Genomic DNA, 7,918 nt, shown 5'->3' with positions numbered 1-7,918 from the left:
TTTGCAATCAAAGTAAAAACTGGAAAAAAAAAATATTTACAATACCAAGGCTTTAAAGCCTTAAATGAAATAAAGTTTCAAAAACCACCCATTGACTGGGCTACCAAAAAAATCTCCTCCTTCTAGACTATGCAGAATAAAGGTATTGTTCTATGGAATTTGAGCGATGACAAATGGTCCTATCCATAAGGAGTCAAACTTACCATGATTACCTTTCTTTTCCTTAAATGCATCCCATTTGAGAACCGAGTCACCAACATGGAAATTGTTCACTTTTTCCTTCCTCTCAAAGGTTTCCTTGATTTTCTTTTGATGAGCTTTGGACTTCTCAACCGACTACTCTCTAATATGTTGTAGTTCAATCAGGTTATTCATTCTTCTTACCATGTCATTCTCTTCATCGTGTTCTTCTTGCAAGAACTTAGCCACAGGGAGAATCAGCTGGATGGGGAAAACAAAATCATCGTCATAAATTAGTTTGAATGGAGAATTCCCTATGGAATTTTTTATGGTAACTTTGTCAGCCCATACTGCAAACTTCAACTTGGAATCCCAGCTCTTTCTATTGTCCTCTAACAGTTTTTTTATTACCCTTACCAAACTATTCTTAGATGATTCTACCAGGCCATTGCCTTGAGGATAATATGAGGTAGAATGCACCACTTGAATGCCCATGGATTCATTCATGTCCACCAATTATTTTTACTTGAAATATGCTGCATTATCAGTGACTAGTTTGGTTGGGCAACCAAATCTAGTTAAAATATTCTCATTCAAGAACTTTATGACAACTAGATGATTGGCATTCTTAGTGGTATAGCCTCAATCCACTTAGTGAAATAATCAGTGGCTACTAAGATCCATTTGTGTTTGTCACTGGAATGTGGGTTGATCTCACTTATAAAGTCCAAGCCCCGCTACTGGAAGGGACCACTGACATGTATTGGTTTCAAGGACAGAGATTTTAGCTGTTGTCTTCCTGTGAACCTCTGACACAAGTCACAAGCTTTAAAAAAGAAAAAACATTAGAGAATAGAGTAGGCCAATAATATCCAGCCCTCAGGATTTTGTGAGTTGTGGTTTTCTAATAATGATGCCCTCCACAGATGCTAGAGTGGAACTGGTGTATGACTTCCACATATTATTCTTTATCTACAACCCTCAAGAGGATCCCTGATGGGTCTTTCCAACAAAGCAGATTTTTATCAATATAGAATTTGGCTGATCTAAGTTTAATGGCACAAGCTTGACTTGAGCTAAGACCTGGAGGGACTTCTAGCTTTTGCAAAAAATGAACTATGTTGTAATACCATTCACATGTGGCTAGATTTTCAGCCAAAGACTGATTCTGCTTTTGCTCTTCTGTTGCTCCCTCTGTCTGCTCATTATTTTAATTTAGACTCATGGAATTTATATCTAACAAGCTGCAATTTTCTTCATCCATAAGTTTAGCCAAGCCCTGGCCTTTGACAAGCTTAGTGGGCTTCACATCTATGTTAAACTCTATGAATTTTGCAATCCATTTAGCTCTCTTTCCATCGATATCTGGCTGAGTTAAGACATCTTTTACTGAAGCTGAAGGTGCATATGCAACTACCTTGGAATGCATAATATAAATTCTGAATGCCTTTAAAGATTTTATGAGAACATAAGCATGTTTTTCGATGAGGTCATACCTTAGTTCAGCATCCCTTAAAGTTTTGTTGAAAAAGGCCACGGGGTGCTCTATGCCTTTATCGTTTTTCTACAACAGAACTGCTACAAGTGTATCATAAGAGGAAAAAGAGAAGATACAAAACTCCTTAGTGTAATTTGGGCTGATTAGAGTGGGAGCTTCCATGATAGCTTACTTGATTGCTTCAAAAGATATTCTTGAAGCATCTATCCATTTTATTTCTGATCCTTTCTTTAGCATGGAAGTGATGTGCTTTACTAACTCTGCAAAGTTTGGAAAGAACCTTCTTACAAAGTTAATCTTACCCAAGAAGGATTGAATGTCCCTTTTTTACCTTGGGATGGACAATGTCTGAATGGCTTGAACCATTGCTCGATCAATCTTCACACATTCAGTAGAAACAGTATGTCCCAGAAGTTTTCCTTTTTCTAGAGCAAACTATGACTTCTTTGGGTTCACTGAAATTCCAAACTGTCTGCACTTTAGGAGGACCTTATTCAAATGTTGTAAATGGTCTTTATGTCTACTCGAGAAAATTGTTATGTCATTAAGATAAATAAGGACAAACTTTTCCTTCTCTCCCACGAAATCTATGTCCATGGCCCTCTGAAAAGTAGCCCCAGCATTCATCAGTCCGAAAGGCATCTTGGACTACATGAAAGTGCCCCAAGGAGTAGTGAAGGTGGTCTTTTCTTGATCTTCAAGATGTACAACAATCTGATTGTAACCTGAAAATCCATCTAAGAAAGACATGACTCTAGCCCCAGAAACTCTTTGCAACAAGTGTTCCATCTTAGGCAGGGGGTAGCTATCTTTTTTAGAGCACTTGTTCAGATTTCTGAAGTCTACACAAAGCCTGATTTCTCCATTTTTCTTTCTTAATACCACAACATTGGCTATCCATTTTGAATACCTTAGGGGAAATATGATTTTGGCATACAACAACTTCTTGATTTCTTTCTCAATCAAAGGCAATAAGAGAGGGTTGATAGGTCTTAATTTTTCTTAAAAGGGATGTTGTTCTTTTCCAGTGGGATCTTATTTTGAATGATGTTCGTATCATAGGTTCTAAGATCAGTGTATTCCCAGGAAAAAACATCAGCGAATTGCTTCATGTGGGTGCAATACTCAGAATTCTGGGCAGGAGACAAATGAGTGGGTAGATTGATGAATTTCAGATGGGCTAGGCTCCCTATATTATGTTTACAGATAACAGACTCATCCTTTGTTTTGGCTGGCCTATAGGGCATGTCGTTATGATCAAAAAGCTTCTCTGGAGGCACCAATCCTTTTGGTATGTGATTACTAAGGAGTTGGACGATGCTTCCTTAGTTGATCTCTTTTTTTAGCTTGGACTGCTCGCATTCTTCCTTGGCTTCATTTTCTTGGTCGACGTGTGTTTCAACAAATTCCTCCAAAACTTGCAAAAACCTGTTAATTTCCTCATTGTCCTCAAAAACTCTCCAATATTTGACATTGTCAGGAAAAGACGGTTTGTATTTTACCTGAACTTCATATGTCATTTTAGGAGGCAAGGGAGGAATAAACGTGCTAGCAAACATAGCAAGGTAATCGCCAAGATGATTCTTCATTCTTGGAATGTAAGAAATGTTGAAATTATTAAAAGATTCCTTGAGCCTCCATACCTCATCTCTGTATGCCTTCAACCTTGGATGCTTAGCTTGGAAAGTTTTATTGACCTGCTGAATAATGAAGTCTACATCTCCAAACACTTTCAGGCCTTTGATACCCATTTCTTTAGCAGTGCTTAAGCCCAGAATCAAAGCCTCATACTCTGATATGTTGTTTGTGACCTGTAAGGTTAATTTGAAAGATAAATGAATATATTCTTGTGTTGGGGACACAAGGACTACACCTGCCCCTGCAGCTTCCTTAGAGCAAGCTCCATCAAAGAACATGTCCCAAATCTGTGGGCCTTCTTCCTCTGTGATCTGGCAAACTAGTTCCTTAAGCTATGTGGAGGCTAGCTGAGATTCTTCAATTTGTAGGATACAAGCTCCAAAATCAATGTCAACAACATAGATGGGATTATTAGTGGGATTCCTTTCATCACTGATGATATAATCCAACTAAGCTTCTCTATATAATCTCCTTCTCTCACCTCCAAAAACTGGGACAGTAGCATAGGAAAGATCATTTTGTAATGTTCCACTTAATCTCTTGATCCAGCCTCTAGAAAGCAACATGCCAAACTTGGGTGGTACATCTGCTACCAAAATATCCATCATCATGCTCTTCATGGGTAGTTGAGAAAAAGTGATGGCTAGGTCCTTGATTAATCCCAGACATTTCACCTTTCTAGAGTCAAAGGAAACAAGTCATGATAAGGCTTGGTAATGTTAGGACCCAACTCATCCATAACAGCCTTGGGCATTAGATTATGGTTGGATCTAGTGTCCAAAAGGTAGTTGTGAAGGGATTTATCATGAATAGTCCAAGAGACATAGAATTATGGGGAGTTGTCCTCACAATTTTAAATCACTGGGCTGAGAACAACAGTTGGTTGGTCATCTTGCAGATTTACATAGTCAGTGGAGGCTTGGATAGCATTAGGATCAAGAGCCTCAAGGATAGATTTCTTGAAGGAATCATTCTTCGTTATTTCAATCAGAGGTATAGGTATTCTTAGCTTCTGAATTTCTGATTGAAAACTGAAAGGAGAAGGAAACTTGTCAAGGCCTCTTACCTCGTGAGCTGGAGCTTTGAGGATGACATGATCAACTGCTGGTCACTTCTATTTATTAGCTTGTTGTACTGCAGGGACAATAGCTCTTTGAACAGGAGTTTCCTTGGCATTATTCATCTTTGACCTCAGGTTATATCTGTGTTGATCTTCAGTTTGGAGAACAGCTTCCCCATCCCATTCTTGGTTAATTTGGTCATTGAATAATGACTTTTCATAGGTAGCTGAGGTCAAAAAGGAGGCACTGCCTTTGTCTTCAAGACAATGGATCTCATCATCTTCTTCAAACTGCTCCTCCTCCATGACTGCATTTTGGAAAGGGGTCTTTACCCTTTGGCCTTCATTGGCATCTTTGCTTCTTTGTGAGATATGCAATTGCTCATTAGCTCTACTATATGGATTTGGATCTCTAGGAGCAAAGGTGTTAGGAACTCTTCCTTTCCCAGAGTGCTGCTCAACATTTAGTTTGGAGATTTTGGAGGCTAATGACTTTATCATCTTAGTTATTTTATCTATCTTGGGATCTGAAGATGATGAAGACTCACCCCTCTGTCTCCTTCTATCAACATTTCCTTTGAGCTTCTTTACAGCCATGATGTTTGATTCTACTTCCAAGGATGCATCCTGCATATCTGCTAAAGTAGCGCATCTCCTCTCTCTCAACAGTAGATAGAAGTCAGAATCAAAAGCACTGGCATAGGTGAGTTTAGCAAAGGTAGTGGTGGGTTTTACTTCAGTTAGTATCTTGTTGTACATGCAGTTAAACCTCTTATTAAAATCAGACAACAACTCACCATTCTCCCTCTTTAAGTTCCCAAACTTAGTGTGGTAGTAAAGCAGATCCTTCTTATCCCCCCAATGCTTTATAATTGCATCATCTAAAGCCTCAATATCTGCTATAGATCTTGGGGTCATTTCTCTGAACCATTTTCTAGCCTCCCCATCTAGGCTTTGGGCAAAGACTCTCATCCAGATATCATCTTCACTAATGTCCAGGTTATCAGCATAGCTATAGAATGATTCAAGGTGTTCTTCAATCGTAACACCTTCAGTCCCAGTGAACTTAGGCATATACTTCTGATATTCTCTAGTAGGCATGGCATTCAAAGGAGTGGGCAGTATTAGAGGTCCATACCTAGTAGCTATGATTATTTCCATTTTTGTAGGTTCTTGTGGACCTGCCATAGCTATGGTGGCTATGAGGGTACTGGAAGTTTGAATGACATAGGGCTCAGGAGTGATTAATAAGACTAAAGGTGTATGATGGATAGGAGGTGAGGTTTTCTTTGGGCTTACAACAAATAGAGAACCTAAAGAATAAGGAGCTTTATGAATCTCTGAGATTTTTTCTTCTCTGCTAGTATTAGAAGCTATACTCTCAACATGTATTTGTTCTATTGCAGGATTTTCTTGAAGAGATATAGTAGATTGTTTAGGTTTACCTGAACTTGATGCTCCTTTCTGCACTGCCTTTCTTTCTTTGATGATTTTTTTAGGGTCAGGTACTGGGTCAGCTGGTGACTTCTGAGGATTTCTACAAGTATGCCTCAAAAAATGAGCCAGAACTATGAAGTGGAGTCGCCAAAAGGTTCTTCCTCTAGTAGAGTCACCAGATAGATGATTACAACCAAGAAAGTGCCCAGACTTTGTCTATCATCAAATCTAGAGATATGTCATTTCCCAGGGAAGCTAAGCTTCAGTTTTCTCTCCCTGGCAATGGCCCCAATTAATTTTATCACTCTAGGAAACTCTCCTAGGTTGCAACTTGGAGATTCCTGGTAACACATAATCTTCAATATTGTTCTTAGAACTACTGGAATAGATGATGGTTTGGATCAAGTCAGTAATCATTGCAACTCTATTCTTACTCAGGACATGCATGAACACCCTCAACAAGCCAAGGATTTAAACCACTAATGCTCAATAGTTTATATATTTATATGGATAGATGGAGAATACTAATTGTATTAGAAGATTGCATATATGAACATATGTGAATGGCTAGCTAACGGAAGCAAATGAGCTTACTGACTGTACTGGCAGATGCATATATAATAACACGTATAAATGGTTGGCTACAGGAAACAAGGAAGCTTGCAAATCTAATATATCAAAGCAAAGATAAGATGACAATTATCTGGTCTTAGACACAAAGAAAACATGAACAAACTGTTCAAGTGCAAGCATGGAACAACAAAGAGAATGGACATTGAACATATAATGGCAAAAGAAGTTGTATTACTAATAAATGAAGATGAGAAGCTTGAAGGAAAAGGGGAGGAATAATCTCCAAAAGTTGAAACCTTGTTACATTTAACTTTCAGCCATTTATAGGCCCTTTACAATGCTCCTGAGCTCTCAAAGGCTCAGAGTGTCTTAATCTATCCTCTCTGTTTTTTCAACAAATTTGATGCCATGACTAGGCATGGATGGCTCAGAGGCTCCTTATTCTAACAGAAGAGTAACTACTTTTGGGTGGCTTGCTACACTGTCTAGGAGCTCTCTCATGCCAAAGATGCCCCACGATCGATTTTGCTGTTTTTGGCTAAGCTGTGTCGTCTGCTCGATGATTGTTTCTATTTGTTTTGGTTGTGTTGCGATGTGCTTTTTCCCCTTCCATCCTCTGTCCGCCAGCCATTGTCTCCCGACCGAATCCCTCTTCTGGCATGTAAACATTACTGCACAACTCCTTTAAGTATGGTTGGCCACCTTTACCTACAATGGAGTGGCTATCGGGCCTATGAAATCCTTGCAACGGTCCCTTTCAAATGATAACTGTGAATGTTTTCTATTTTACACAGAAAACACTGCAAACTATAAAATCCCGCCAATATATGTTCCTTTCAGTCTTCAAAAGACCTTAAACATGGCATATATATCTATCGCGTCCACCCTTTCGGTCGTTGTCGCCTATCGTAGCTGGCCTGGTCCCTCTATTCCCTTTGTATTTTGAAATACTTGAAAAGCACAGGAAATACATGAAAATTGGCCTCCCTCCGGACTTCAAATATTATAGATTTCATTCTCAAACCCTTTCGGGTATGGGATTCATCGCAATCAGCACTGCCAAGCTTGCCATTGTATTCCGTTATATAACGAAAATACACAAAAATGCATTGAAAAAGGTTTACCCGCGGACCTGAAATCTTATATATTTCCCTTCCCGGACCCTTTCGATTCCGGATCTTATCGCATATCACAAATCCTTGGTTCCCTGTGTCTTTCGCTAAATAACGAAAAACATTGAAAATGCATTAAAATTGGACTTCTTGTGGACTTGAAATATTATGCAATATTATGCATAAACCCATCGGGTCCAGTTATCGCATCGCACATATGAATGTGCACAGGCCCCGCCCCATGGTGTTGTTCCACTGCAATACAGTGATGCAATTTGATCGCAATCGCATATCGCTCATGCCCTAGGACCATGGCTAGCACTCCTTTGTAATCCTTGATAGCGGTCTTGTGATGTGATGTGGGCTGTCGATCTGCGTTGCTTAATCGACGGTCCATGTTGCATCATTGATTGCAATCGC

The sequence above is a fragment of the Pinus tabuliformis genome, chromosome 3_2 (genome assembly GCF_031772625.1).
Source record: "Pinus tabuliformis cultivar Carrire ecotype Pingquan chromosome 3_2, CPIR1, whole genome shotgun sequence".
In the NCBI taxonomy this organism is placed as follows: Eukaryota; Viridiplantae; Streptophyta; class Pinopsida; order Pinales; family Pinaceae; genus Pinus; species Pinus tabuliformis.
This window is presented reverse-complemented; position numbering follows the sequence as displayed.